This window comes from Cajanus cajan, chromosome 8 (genome assembly GCF_000230855.2).
Source record: "Cajanus cajan strain Asha chromosome 8, NIPB_CcT2T_4, whole genome shotgun sequence".
In the NCBI taxonomy this organism is placed as follows: Eukaryota; Viridiplantae; Streptophyta; class Magnoliopsida; order Fabales; family Fabaceae; genus Cajanus; species Cajanus cajan.
Window position 1 is genome coordinate 13362791 of NC_138524.1, and position 16675 is coordinate 13379465.

The 16675-nt window shown below is 30.2% G+C and overlaps 1 long non-coding RNA gene across 1 annotated transcript; it reads left to right on the forward strand.

Moving 5' to 3' along the window:
* The first annotated feature begins 1830 nt into the window (after positions 1–1830).
* Positions 1831–4566, forward strand: LOC145950768 (uncharacterized). Its single transcript, XR_014428620.1, has 2 exons — positions 1831–2384; positions 4332–4566. It is a non-coding gene; the product is annotated as an uncharacterized LOC145950768 (long non-coding RNA).
* Positions 4567–16675: the final 12109 nt, after the last annotated feature.

Sequence of the window (16675 nt, forward strand, 5' to 3'; positions counted from 1 at the left end):
ATTATTAATTCGTGATAAATTAAATAAATTATTAAATTATCTGAAAATTTCTAAATAGGTTTTTAAACTTTTTATTTGGATTCTTGAATATGTAAATTTATTTAAATTCTCTAAAATTTTAAATCAATCACAAATTATTATTTTCTAGTGATTTCATGAAGAAAAAATTAACTAACTACATGAAACTTTTCTTTTTCCTAACAGACATTATTAAGAATTAGTTTAGGAAACTATTTCAAACTTTATTAATAATTCAATGGTATACTACGTATTTTTATTTTAGAAATAACATATATTTGTTATTAGAGACATTTTTGTTCAACTTGAATAACATTATTATCGATAATAAGATTTTTTTTTTATTTAAGTATTTGACACAACTACATATTTAGAATTCATATTTGAAGTTATTGATTAAACCAAAACAATCTCAATATTAGTTGATTCACATACCTATAAAATTTATAAGGTATAAATAATTTAAAAAATAAAATATCAATAAATATGAAACAAATATAATAAAGAATAATGAGAAAGAAACTTGATTGAAACATTAAAGAAAAATATATATTCTTAAAATTTCCTAAATACTCTAAAGCTGAATTTCGTGTTTTTTATTTAGTGAAAGAAATCATTCTTTTGTTGTTTTCATTCAACTTTTACTTTTTAATTATCTAGTATAGAACTTAAAATGAGTCAAGTTTGATTTAACTCATCTCGATAATATTTGACTTATCTTACACTTTGACTCGAATTCAACAATTTTTTTTTCAATTTGAATTTGACTCAATTCAAGCTTACTAGCCGTTCGATTCATTAGCTTGAATCACATGAATTAAGAATCAATTTTTTTTAATTTTATACATTTTAAAATTTCAATTTAATAATTAATTTTAGATAAAATAATTGTTTAATTTTTTAAAAGATAAAACATAACTTGTTTTATTAATTTTGTAAGGTTACATAGTATGAATCCAAAGAAACATAATTATAACTAAAATTTGTGTAAATAAAAAAATATTTTACTTTACATAAAATAATAGAAAACTCAGATCATGATTATGAAATTTTAAAGTATTCACTTATTTTATTATTACTAGTGGAGTCAATATAGTATGTGCCTCTATATTTATTTAAAAGTGTTTCAAAATTACCAATATTTGTTAAATCATTAATGTTGTGTCTACTCCTTAAACCTCAAAATTTTGGATTCGAGTCTTAGATTTGTAAGAATAGTTAATTTTAATATTATTTTATTATTTAAAAATCTAAGAATAAAACAATCCAAAAATTGCATACACGAAAATATGGAACCACTTTTATATATAGATATAGATTATCTTATAATTTAGTTTTGAAGGTTTTTCAAATTTTATTAAATTGAAATTAAATACAAAATTAATTATATAAATTATATATTTATATATTGAACCAATTTATAAACGGAACAAGTCAAATTGTATACAACTCAAATTTATTTTATTTATTTATTAAGTTGAATCTATAGCTTAAGTTTAATTTATTTAATTTATGAACCAAATCTAACAAATTAATTATTAATTAAATTTCTACCTATTTTCGAGTTCATACATACCGTGTGTGGCTGATTTGGGCTTTAAAATGTGGGCTGGAATCAACCGTTCACGCATGGACTATTAACTTTTTCATTCCTATCAACCATTTCATAAATAATGTTGAATTGGTAACGGTAAGTGCTAAAAAAAAAAAAAAACCAATGACTAAAAGCAAAATAACATGAACAAAAAAACAAGTTAATTAGGCCATTTTAGTGGTTTTTAAATTCGGCGGTGCTTACAACATTTGAGACTCTTTCTCCCATGCATCTATTATCATATTCCATCCGGCATTAAAAATATATTATATAATTTTTAAGAAAAATTCTTCGAGCCATAAAAAATTAATATGCTCAAACTAAATAAAAGTTCAAAATTTAATTAAAATAGTGTAACATTGTGAGTTTTAATAATGTTATATTACTTGTAATTGTTTTATGTTATTAAGTTGAATTGTTATTGTTGAGAGACTCGGGAGGTTAATGATCCCTTTTGAACTTCAATGATGTCGAGAGGGGGTTTTTTGGGCAAACACCCACTTTGATCTTAGAGGGAAAAATATAAAGTTTTTGTTTTGAATAAAACCTCATAAACTCATTTTCTTTAGCTTTCTAGAAAGAGAATTCTAGAGAAAAGGTATCTAGTTTGTAAGTTTTTTTTACTCTAAATCTTCTTATCTTATTCTTCCAATTCTTTTTCTAAGTTGTGTCGTTGTGATTTAGGTGGTGGAGACCTTGAATCAGGCCACTAATCTCATGCGGAGTTTCATTCTCTTCTTCTTTCTTCTACCTCGGCTTTGAGCTATCCAAGGTAAGGGAAGCTAGATTCTTACTTTTGTGGAGATGTTGAAGATTATGTTTGTTATATGTTGCACGAATTCATTTTAATTCGTGGCTGAATGTGGATTAAATAAGAGAGTGTTGTCTGTTGAAAGTTGGGGTTTGGGTTCTTGGTGAAGATTGTGATAATTGATGATGTTTTGTGGTAGCATGTTGAATCTAAGTGTACATAAATTTTGATTTTGATGTGTATAGTTTTTGTTTAATATTGCATGTGTTGGATTCTTGTTACATTGTAGGTTTTTAGATCAAAATTAGATCCTGCACATGTAGAATTTTGATACCATGTTAGGTGTGCCTTCAAAGCGCCGGGTGTCGTTCTAACTCGAGGCTCTCTATCTCAATCACGTCGAGCATAAGATTGGTGGCATCAAGCATGAGGAGAAAGACTCATCTCTAGTTGGAATTACGTCGGGCATGGTTGCATGGCGTTAGGCGTGGAAGCCTTAAGAGCTCTTTAACTTGGTGATGTCGGGCCCAAAGTTGGCGCCCAAGGTGGCCAAGCCAGAGCTCTTTGTTTGGATTTTATTGAGTGTCGAGATGGTGACGTTAGATGAGACTCAAACAGAGACTCTCTGCCTAAAATGGGGTTGGACATGGTGTTTTATTACGCCATGTGTGAGGTTTTAGGGGCCTCTACCTTAGCCACGTCAGGCCCAAGTTGTGTAGTGTTGGACATGGACAAGGTAGAGAACTCCCTACCTAGATGATGTTGGGTGCAAGGTGAGTAACGTCAGACGTGAGTTGCTGAAGGAAAACATGATGATATGGTTGATGAAGTGTTGATTCCTTAATGATTTAAGTTGTTGTATGATAATATGATGAATGAGTTGTAGAGATGACGTAGTATGTGATGATTTAGTTGTGAGTTGTGTGTTGATAGAGAGGTATTATCTGTATAGTTGTGTTGAATATACAATGTGTTGTTGAGATGTTTGTTGATTATAGAGTTGAATATAAGTTGTGATGATTGTGATGTGAGATGTAAAATTGTGTATTGATTTTGTTACTGTGTTGAAATTATATTGTGTTATTATGTTGTTAAGTTGTTGATCATTTAGAAATAGAAGAGATGTTTTCAAAAGTTTCATATCCCATTGTGTGAATATTGTACTGTGGTGCTCTAAAAGCCCAAATTTATTGAAAATCCTTCTTGGAAAGTTGACCCTTGAAGTGGATGTTGTATAGTTTCTCCTCTAGAACTTTGTTGATACTGTGTGTGAGCAAGGTCGAGGCGCACATATATGAAGTGACTACAATATAGGGGTCAGATCGAGTTATATTAATTACAAGTGACCAAACAAGTAAAGTACGAAGTCGAGAACTTAGTTCCTATTCAAGTATTGAAAGGTTGTAGTATTTGAAGGGTAGTCGGTGAGCTAATCCTATAGGAGGCTTGGTTAAACTAACTAATGTCATGGTAGGCTCATACCAACTGTTCTATCCTGACATTAGTATTATACTTCCTTGTTAAGTGGCAACATTCGAGAAATTGATTTGTTGTGTTGTGGATTTATATCCAACTTAATTGTTGATCTAACAAACCCAAAAAGATCACCTTGCTTTATCAGTTTGGTAGGATCAAACCACTTAAACTGCTCACATTGTGTTGTAGGAGATTTCCTAGTTAAAATGCATAATGACAAATATAATTATTGTGTTGAGCATATAATGTGTTGAGTTGACTGTGTTGTTTATATCTTATGTTTAACTGAGATGACTTGTGATGTTGTGTTGAATCATAGTTGTATTATTATGTTGATTTGTATTGTGTACTATGTTGTTATGTCGCTATATGGTTAAAGATAAGATGATGATGTGATGTTTTCGTGATGTATTTATGTTGTTTCTTTTTTATCATAGCTTACCCTTGCATGTTTCCATGTGGTGTGAACTGTGATGGTCATATGTGGTATAGGAGTAAGACAGGGATATGGATGGAGTGTTGCAATGAAGGCCATACAATGGTGTTGGAGCTGAATGTTTTGATGACTACCTATTGGTGGTAGATTTGTATAGACAATGTAGTTGTTTGATCGATAACTTAGAATGTATGTTTTACATTATTGGATTACTGTATTTATATTGCATCTATTTATTTAGTTGATTTTCCTTTTTAGGTGTGCAGTATAATACATGTTATGGTACTTGTATATTTAAAGTCTTAAGCTAGATATTTTTCGCTACTAGTTACTGTGTCGTACAATGTAGGGACCAAGTCAGTCATTATAAATAGAATGTAAAGAAATAAATAATTCACACTCTAAATGTTATACCTAAATTTAAGGTGGTTGGTTATCGTAAACCTATACTACATGTGATTCATGGTGGACCTTACAGTTAAAAAACTATTATTTTAGTTAATTAATTACATTTTTTTCAAAAACATAAAATAATAAATAAATTATTATAACAAATAAATATTATGTAATATACAATTTTTTTAAATCATACAATAATAAAATGTAATTAACAACATCTTGACTGAAATAATTTTTCATCACATGTGTGGTGATCCTCTATGTTCCTTTAGGATTTGTGCCGATACTAGAAAAGTTGTGATCAAGAAAGAAACTTTCAAAAAGACAAATGTTAAATGTAACTAATGTTTATTCAATAGATATTTAATTGTCCATGTGAATGAATATAACTTAAAATTATGTATTAAAATTAACTAATTAGTCGATATTTATTCAATATATATATATATATATATATATATATATATATATATATATATATATATGAGAGAGAGAGAGAGTTCAAATGACATCAATGTAACTTTTACTAAGTATTACACCGCTCAATAACTTTATATTAAATGTGAATTTTATAAATCCAATCGTTAGATTTAACAGAAGGGGAAAGGGTAGGTCTCGCACAGAGCTGCCACGATGGAGGTGGGGCTACCACGATGGAGGGCCTGGATGGTGGAATGGAGGAGCTTGAACACCAAAATTGCGAGAGAGAAAGAGAGAGAGAGAGCAAACGTACAGTAGAGAAGCACGAGAGAGAGAATACAGAAAGGGAATGTGCATGCGGGTCTCGCACATATTATAACATGTATAAGATCGATTATTTGAGAACTGATTTTATATATGATATACAAAATTGATTCTCGAATAATCGATCCTAAAAGGGGTACCAGGACACACCTTTTAAAATTGGGTAGTCAAAAATCGATTTTGTATATGACATACAAAATCAGTTCTCAAACAACTGATCTTAAAAATAGTACTAGAGAGATCTTTAAGATTAGTTAAATGATAACTGATTTTAAAAAGCCTTTTAAAATTAGTTAAAATTTAACTGATTTTAGAAGTGATGATTTTATTTATAAAAATGTCATCACATCACTTTTAAAATCAGTCTCCTTTTAACTGATTTTAAAAACCTAATTTTAAAAGTCTTTTTTTTCCCTAATGCCCCTCAATGATCAAAACATAGGATCATGGTTTTCCCCCTTCAATAGCCAAACCCTATGATCATGGTTCAACACCATTGATAGTCAAGCCTTGCTCATGACTTGGCTTATTCGACAACCAAACCCCACAACCAATACTTAAGATGGTTGAATGGCTAGAACCCTTTCATCAACACTATTGAACGTGAGACGAATAACAAGGTCATTAAGAGTATCAACGCACTAAACCATAACTAGAGATCCATTATCTAATTGGTAATTGAGGGATAAAAGAGATCCATTATCTAATTGGTAATTGGGGGATAAAAGTCTGCAAGTCTAAGATTCACTACTGTTAGTATAAATAGAATAATAGATATCGAAGTAATATCATTGTTCACTCATTTATTATTAGCATTTACTACTATGAGTCAAAGTATTATTTGAGTGTCAAAGTGTCTTTTGCAAGTACATCACCCTTCAAGACATATGACAACTAATTGCTTTTTGAGAAGACTTTTGAGCGAAAAAGTACTATATGAGAAAATTACCCGTATATCTTAAGACGCATACAAAAATCTTTAACATTTGCATTAAGAAATGTGGATAATGTGTGTTGAGTCCAAGTTTGAGGAAAACTAATTATATCATAAATTCATATAACTATAGAAGTTTATAATTGATTGAGTCAATGGATAAAATAGTGACCATAGGTCCAAAATACAAGTTTAAGAAAAATAAAGTCTTTGGAGTGACAATTCAAAACCTCACATCAAGAAAAATAATCAAGTCTAACTAACGTATTAATAGGGACAAAATTACATAAATTAATGCTTTAAATATAAATTATGAATTCAGATATTAAAAAATTAGTGTATTTTAATTAAATTCTACACAATTTTTTTATATCATTTTTAATTATGACAACTGGTGATTAAAAATTAGGTTCTTTTTTATTTTTATTTTTATTGTGCAAGCATATTTCAATTAAATTCTACACTTGCTTATCTCCTTTAAAATGCATTTCCTTTATTTCTTAGAATATTTTTTTTTTACTATTTCTTTCTTCCATTGGTTTGTATTTAACAAGGCTCAACCCCCTTACAGAAAAGAAAACTAAATTTCAACTTGGAAAAACTATTAGTAGTGGGATACATTATTTGACCATTGAATATATTGTTTCTTTACGAGTGTTTTTTCTTTGTGGTTGAATGTCTCCAATAATTATTTGACCGTTGTTGTTAGATTTTGACTAAGTGCATGAATTGAAATCTACGTCATACAAATTCCACCACGTCCAATTTTTGCAAGCTCTAAACGCGTTTAGATATTTTTGTTACCCACCATTTAATTTTAATTTTCTTTCATTTCTTAAAACTTTATAATCATTTTTGCGGAAAGTTTATAAGAATTTCTTTTATAACAATACCATCTTTATAATCTATATATTTATAAATAAATAAAAAACCAGTTTAAAGCTTTATAGTTTCTAGAGAATTTCTAATTTTGTTGAACATATGTGGTATTTTCAAGTCATTATGAAGTCAGTGCGACTCCGTGACACAAAAGTAGAATTTTGGTATAGTTTTTTTAAAATTATTTAATTGAAACCAATCTAAACTAATTCACTTTGTTTATACGTCATATAACTTTTCTCTCTTAAGTTAGGTCATAAACGTGTTTTTAGTTAAAAAATACTAACGGAATTTGATTTAGCCAGTCACATGATCAAGGTCCAATACGTCTAATGTTTGATTTTTTGGTTGTATGAAAAAACTTTATTAAGAGAGAGAAAATTAATTTGACGATTCTTATATCTTGAAATAAATAAATTTTTGATTATCAGTTAAAGAAACTTTATTTTAAACAAAAAAAAATCGGTCATGTGTGTCTTTCCAAAATTAATAATCGGTTATGTGGAGTATAAGATTAATCTTAAACTCGACTATTTAATAAGTTTTTTCTTCTTCTTAGAAATCACATGTTACGTTGAAATAATTTTAGTTAAATTCACATAGCTTTTAATAAATATTTAGAATCTATAATTTTATTTCTCTTTTTTTATTCTTAACGAGATTCACACATACATACGCGCACACACATATATTTTTAGACTAAATTATATTTTTATTTTTTATTTTATTTATTAGATTTAATTTGATTTTTTACCTTTTAAAATATTTATTTTGATCATTTATCTTATAAATTTAGATTAATTTGATTTTATTTATAAAATAATTATTATTTTTATTTTTGAAACATAATTTTAAATTATTTATTGATTATTTAAGTTAAAAAAATTATAAAAAAAGTCTAAGAAGCGACTGAAAAATTAAAAAAAATAAGTTATAATATTTTTTTTAATTAGTTATAGGATATATTTTTTATATAATTTTCGTTATGTTAATAACTCTTTTCGATTTGAACATTAATTTCACGTATTGAATTGAAAAAAAACTTAAAGAATAAAATAAATGATTACAGGATAATTTAACTTTTATTTTATTTTGTTTTCCTTAAAGGATTTTATTTTATTTTGAATTAAAAATACACACACATAAGTTAAACCTTTGATATTAACAAAATATTTTATATTCCAGGTTTCCAACTACATGTTGATTATGATATTAGCAAGACAACAATTTAATTTTATTAAAAGAAACAGTTGAAAAACACATAAAAGCATTCCATTTAAGTTTCAAGTTGAATTCCTATTTTTCATATTTATTTTTTATTCTGTTTATTACTAATGTGTCATATTCCATCCCTATTTTGCACAAGCCCATTGTTTTCTTGATCTTATCTTTTGGAAGCATCAATATTCATAACCTGTTTAATTAATTAGCAGTCAAATCGACCGTATTTCATGTTTCCATTATTCTTCCACACAATACATATCTTGTTTATAGTTAATGCATTTTTATGGCTACTCAGTTAATTTCACCCTTTGACCTTTTTTTATTATTATTTTTTTTATAACTATTTTATTATGCAAAACAAGGCAATATCATTCACAAATCACTATATTGATATTAATGTGCTAAAAATAACTACAATATAAAATTCTAGAAGTTTGCTGGCAATTAAGGCATTTTTTTTAATAAAAAAACTTAGTATTAGTTTATTGGAGTAATACAGATTTGAGTCGTACTCTTTATAATAATATAATTTATTTTATTAGTCAAAATAAAAAAATAAATACAATTGAAAAATAATTACAATTTTGTAATTAATAAATCAATTACTGTTGAGTTACTTGAGTATAAGTTTTTTTTTTTTGGGTAGAAACTGTGGAGTATAAGGTCATAAATTAGGAATTGTGAAAATTTATTTTATTATATTTTTGTCAATTCCATTTTGTGCACATGCATTTCATTTAATTTCATACGTTAAACATGACGATAGTCTAAATTTAGCTACAATTTATAGATTCCCCCCTCGTTTTGAGTACATTTTTATTTTCATTATTTGAGTATAAATATTATCTTTTAAGAAAATCTGGGTATAAAGGACGACAAATCAATGATGAAAAACACAAAGCGAAGCAAAATTATATAATGAGAATTTAAAAATTACATACAAGTTCATCAGGAATAGTACAGTAAAATTTTGAGAGACTTATTTTAAGAGAAATTAATGTTTGAGTTATTAATTACATAAAAAGACATCATATTTTTAGTTTTTTTTAAGACCATAAATATATTTTACTCAAGATAATGATAAAACTATTGTAATATATATTTTTTTATACCTTTAATACATATGTTTAGTTCATAACATAGTTCATATGATATTATTGATTAAACATTATTTTAATATTAATAAGAATCGATTTTGAGTACATTAAGTTGATTTCTGTTTTATATCAGACCTTATAACTATTAGACTTAGGATAAAAAACCTTTTATATTTAATACATTTGAATCTATTAAACTGAAAGAAGTATATGTGTAAGTTAATTTTGTGCATTTAATAGTTTTTGTTTTAGATGCCTTTTGATTAAAAACTTTAGGTTATGGACTTTTTTTTTTGGTTATATAGAGCAAGAGCAAGAAAAAGAAAAAGAGAAAAGGAAGAAAAAGAAAAAGAGAAAGGAACGTAAACTAATTGCAAATAAAACCAGTATGCATGGCATCCACATGCAACGCAACACTTAAACTAGGAAGGGGGACTTGAAGAATGGTAAGATTCTAGCTTTAAGCATATCAGCGCAACTGTTGCCTTCTCGTAGCAGGTGCTGAACCAAGCAAACTCCAATCTCACTTGAAAAGATTCCTTATAAGTATATAACTTCATTTGCATACAAGTGTTAGTTGTTTACTCCCTTGCTAACCAAGTTCACCACAGAAAGGGAATCTGAGAAGCAAACCACTCTCTAGTGGCCAACATTCCAACAAAGTTCTAGCTAGGCCCTTGAGTAAGGCTAGCTAGGACTTCAGCTTGAGGTATTGTTACTTGGCCAGCTCGTCCAAAGAAACGAAGAAGGAACTTATAACCCAAATGATCCTTGTATAGACTGTTGAAACCAATCGCTCCAAACTCAATAAGGCTACCATCAACATTTGGAGCTAAATAATCTTTAAGGGGAGTTTTTCAAGTCAACTCTCACAGAATTAATAAGAGATTGTTAGAGGGAGAGTTGTTGGGATAAATTTCTTAAGCCAAATAGAAATTTTCCATTAATAAAAAAATATGAACCGTTGTCTCAGATTACAGAGTTAATGATAATAACATGTACCTGTATCCATTAACGTTGATCAAAAGGTTGCAGCGGAATAGTCTTTTGGTGCAATGATCTTCCTCAGTAAATCACTGGATTCCTTGATGGGACTTGATGTTACTCTTCTGATAGGGAGACAGAGAGACGTGTGTTTCTGATTTGGCATATTGAGGACCATGACCATCTTTATGATTTTAAACCTATTAGGGTTTCCATTAACCCCTAACGGGCCAAATCTGGTTTTCACTTATTTGGGCCCATATCAGTTTTTCCTGTTGGCAGTCTAAAGGCTCACTAAAATTAAATCACTTTTATTGAGCTCAACTAAATGTAAATAACTAATATAAATACTACAAATAATATATATAGCCCACAATAATTATTAGAAATAAAATTTCTAACAATCTCCCACTTGGGCTTCATATTTATTTAAGTATTTATATCACAAAATTCTTTAGGCGCGCAATTGTATGCTATTTACTTTTAGACTCCCCTTAAACAATCTGGTCCATCTCATACAACAACAAGGAACCACTGCAGCTTTCATCATTATCTAATGTGACTAAACCACAATGATCACCACAATTGTATGCACTCAATGACATAGATCAAATATGGATAAGTGGCATGGAAATTACATGCAACGTGATCTTAATCATGTCTATTTCCAACTGGTCCAAACTTTATTCTTTATAGAGATTCATTCAAAACACAATATATATATATATATATATATATATATATATATATATATATTGCACAAAAACAAGCTCAGAATAAAATTATGAACATCAACTTTATTTCTGTAGAAAATCCAAATAATACAAATATCTGGAAAAATAAAAAAAAAATAAAGAAGACACAAAACATAAATGAGACTCCCACTAAACTAAGGTACTATAAGGAATTACACCCATATGAGCAGTGTGCTCATGAAAGACTTTAGGCACCAAACCCTTAGTAAGTGGATCAGCTAGCATAAAATTAGTCCCTATATGTTCTATAGAAATTTGCTTATTCTGAACTCTTTCCTTAACAATCAGAAACTTTATATCAATGAATTTTGACTTGGTTGTACTCCTATTGTTATTGGAATAAAAAACTGCAGAGTTATTATCACAATAGATTTTCAATGGCCTTTCAATGCCATTAACCACACGTAAATTAGTGATAAAATTTCGCAGCCATATCCCATGGTTGGATGCCTCAAAACAAGCAATGAACTCCGCAGCCATGGTTGATGAAGCTATAATAGTCTGTTTAACAGACTTCCAAGAGATAGCTCCTCCAGCCAACATAAAGATGTATCCAGATGTGGAGCGTTTACTGTCTTGACATCTGGCAAAATCAGAGTCTGAGTATCCAATGATCTCTAAACTGTCAGACTTCTGATAAGTGAGCATATATCCTTTTGTTCTTTTCAAATAGCGCATTACACGCTTTACTGCTTTCCAATGCTGCATCCCAGGATTACTTAAGTATCTGCCCAAAACTCCCACTATAAATGCAATATCAGGACGAGTACAAACTTGAGCATACATTAGACTTCCCACAGTTGAAGCATAAGGAATATTTTGCATCTCATTTCTTTCAAGGTCATTACTAGGGCATTGTTTGAGGCTAAATTTGTCTCCCTTGGCTATAGGAGTATCTCCTGGTTTACTATCTTTCATGCCGAATCTATCTAAAACTTTATCGATATAGTTCTCTTGTGATAACCTTATGATACCATGAGAACGATCTCTTAGTATCTAAATACCTAATACAAAAGAGGCTTCACCAAGATCTTTCATTTCAAAATTCTTTGTTAAAAATCTCTTGATTTCGTGCAATAAGCCTATATCGCTGCTGGCAAGCAGTATATCATTGACATATAATACCAAGAATATATATTTACACCCACTAAACTTATGAGGTAATAACTTGATGGAACTTGTGATACCATTGACGGGAAGCTTGTTTGAGACCATAGATGGATTTCTTTAGTTTGCATACCATGGACTTTGAGTCACCAGACACAAAATTTTCTGGTTGCATCATATAAATCGTTTCTTCAATGTCACCATTTAGAAACGCAGTTTTAACATCCATCTGATGGAGCTCTAAATCATAATGAGCTACGAGTGCCATTATTATTCTAAAAGAATCCTTTGAAGAAACCGGAGAAAAGGTTTCTTTGTAATCAATGCCTTCCTTTTGAGTGAAACCTTTTAGCAACTAAATGAGCCTTATATCTCTCAATATTACCTTTTGAATCCCTCTTGGTTTTAAATATCCATTTACAACCAATAGGTTTCACACCTTCAGGTAATTCAACGAGATCCCAAACATCGTTGTCTTGCATAGATTTCATCTCATCCTTCATGGCATCAATCCACTTTTGAGAGCTAGAACTTTGCATAGCTTGACAAAAGTTGATTGGATCATCCTCTGTTAAACCAATGTCATCCTCATGTTCTTGAAGAAACACAATGTAATCATCTGGATTTGCACTTTTCCTTTCTCTAGTGGATCTCCTTAATAACACTTCTTGAGATTGTTGAGCTTGCTCTATAGGTATTTGAGGGAGAACCTCAATATTGTCTTGTGTAGGGACAATGTTAGGAATAACTCCATGATTGTCACCTATTACTGGGGTAGGTACTGGAACAGTAATAGGCACGAGGGCTTGATCACTGTCAATGACAGGTTTTTCCTCAAAGACAACATTTCTTATGTTCTCTTCCTTCCCAAACTCAACATCCTCAAGGAATCTCGCATTCCCCGTCTCAAAGAATGATCTAGTAGTGGGATTATAAAATTTATAGCCCCGAGAGCGTTCAGGATAACCAACAAAATAACAGCTAACAGTCCTTGACTCCAGCTTGCTTTCATGCGGCCTATAAGGACGCGCTTCAGCCGGACAACCCCAAATGTGTAAATGTTTTAGACTTAGCCTTTTACCCGTCCATAGCTCATAAGGAGTTTTGTTAACTGCTTTACTTGGTACCCTATTTAGGATGTAGACTGCAGTCTTAAGCGTTTCTCCCCACAATGACTCTGGTAAGGAAGAATGACTAATCATACTTCTCACCATATCCTTAAGAGTCCTGTTTCTACGTTCTGCAACACCGTTCATGCTTGGTTTCCCAAGCATAGTATACTGAGGAACGATGCCACATTCCCTTAGGAAAAGCGCAAAAGGCCCTGGACGTTGTTCACCTGATCCATCATATCTACCGTAATATTCACCACCACGATCAGATTTGACGACCTTAATTTTCTTTCCAAGTTGAAGCTCAACTTCAACTTTAAAAGATTTGAAAACATCTAGGGATTGAGACTTCTCATGAATTAAAAATAGGTAGTCGTACCTTGAATAATCATCTATGAACGTAATGAAATATTGTTGTCCATTCCAAGATGCCGTAGGGAATGGTCCACAAATATTTGTGTGAATTAATTCCAAAACGTCCTTAGCCCTTTCGGCACCTAATTTTCTAGAATTTGTTTGTTTACCCTTAATACATTCAACGCAAACCTCAAAGTCTGACAAGTTAAAGGGTTCAAGAATCTCATCCGACATAAGCCTCTGAATTCTCTGTTTAGAGATATGGCCTAAACGCTTATGCTATAAGGTGGCTGAGTTCTCATTTATTTTACGCTTCGTACCACGAGAATCAATGTTAAAATTTTCTTTATTGGAACTAACTACATCTAGTAAGTATATAAATTATCAATTAAAGAACCAGAACCAACAACATTTGAATTTTGATAGAGGCTAAATTTATTATTTCCAAATGAACAAGAAAAACCAAATTTGTCAAAACTAGAAACAGAAATTAAATTCCGCCTAAAAGACGGTACAACAAAAGTCTCAAATAAATCCAAATGAAATCTAGTTTTTAACTATAATCTAAATGTTCCAATAGCCTCCAAATGAACAAGAAAAACCAAAGGCAACCCTGCATGGATGCACTAATGTGAGTAGTAGCACCAGAATCTATCCACCAAGTATCACGTGGTACAAAAGCTAAATTAACTTCAGAACAAACAAAAGAGAGAAAATTACCTTTCTTTACACGCCAAGAGGCGTACTTGGGACACTCTTTCTTCATGTGCCCAGGCTTCTTGCAGAAGAAGCAAGTAGGTGTGTTCTCATCCTTTTTGACTTTCTTTAGTTGAGAAGTCCTTTCTACAACATCCTTATTATTCTTTCTCTTCCTACTCTGAGAGTTTGACGCTAAATGAGCACTTTCAGTCTTTTCTCTTTGCTGCCTTTCCTCCTCTTGCACATAGTGAGAAATCAATTCATTCAAGGTCCATTTATCTTTTTGAGTATTATAACTCACCTTGAATTGTCCAAAGTGTGTAGGAAGGGAAATCAAAACTAGATGCACGAGCAAGTCATCAGACAGCTCTAACTTTAATGCTTTTAGTTTTGACGCGAGATTAGACATTTCCATAATGTACTCCCTTATGTTTCCTTTACCTTTGTATCCATAGAGATAAGTTTAGCAAGCAAACTGCTTGCATCAGCTTTCTCATTACTGGTGAAATACTGCTCAACAGCATCAAGGAAACCTTTAGCATTTTGGCTTTCAGAAATAGAGCCCCGAAAAACTTCTGGAACAGATCGCTTCATGATCATCAAACACATTCGGTTTGAGCGTTCCCACTTTTCAACCTTATCCTCATCTGGGTTTTTCGGATTTGGGGTGGGTTTCTCAGCCCGAAGTGCAAGATCAAGATCCATGCAACCAAGAATTATCTCAACTGCTTCCTTTCAGGCCTTAAAGTTTGTCCCATTAAGCATAGGTATACAATTAATTTGAGCAGATAAGTTAACAGCACTAGCAACAGCAACTATAATAGAACATAAAAAAAAAATTAATTTAATTACATGCTCACAGTAAAATAAAATAAATAAAACATGCAGATTATTTACATAATAGACCCATTACAAGATACCGAGCACAACATTAATTCTTTGTCTTTGGACATACAAATTAACTTGTTAGTGGTACTCTCAATGCAACGATCAAATATTGACAATTAATTCTATCAAATAATAGCCTTTCTTTGGACCGACTATTATTCACATGATTGTAACTTTATAATTGTCACATATTTATCATCACAGGCATGTTATTATTTGGCCAAATTGTGTCTTCCTTTGGGATGAGCACAAATCGCATAAATAATCTCATACTAACATTTATTGTAATTTTTTAATCAAATTAACTTCTATAATAGGGATTGCTTTGGCAATATATTACATCAATTTATTTAATTAAAAAATTATCAGACAAATTAATTAATAAAGAGGGTTTATAATCTGCCAACATTCGCACTCAAATTTGATATATAAAAAAAAAATATCAATTTAAATTTGAACATAATATCAATCAAATTTCAAGAAAATAATTCTTACGCGAATGCCATTAAAAAAAATCGTATATTAATCATATAATATAACAACAATGATTTTGACAAAAAAACTAAAATTCCCACTTCTGGTGGTACTCAAAGGATCAAACACAATATTATTTTTCCACTTCCGGTGAGAAAAATATTCTTTTATTTCATTGTTGCACAATTAACTCACTTCTGGTGAGAAAATGTTTCTTTATTGCATTGTTGCATAATTAACTCACTTCTGGTGATAAAATATTCCTTTATTGCATTGTTGCTCAATTATCTCACTTTCGGTGAGAAAATTTTTCTTTATTGCATTGTTGCACAATTATCTCACTTCCGGTGAGAAAATTAAAAATTCAAAAAAATTTCTACATTTGACAATGTCTTCAGGATCATTGCAAAATTGTTTCATATACAAATTTATAACATTCACAGAAAATTATACAATTTCACAAAAATTCTCTTTAATAAAAATTCAATTTTTAATCGATCTCTTTATCCGTATAATCAATTAAACCAAATTGAAGAAGAAGAAAAATGACCAACGCATTCAAATACACGTATTATCAATGAAGAGAGAAAAAAAAATTGTAACAATACACTTTAGAACCCCATAACCTAATAACAACGGCGGCTCTGATACCACTTGTTGGGATAAATTTCTTAAGCCAAATAGAAATTTTCCATTAATAAAAAAATATGAACCGTTGTCTCAGATTACAAAGTTAATGATAATAAT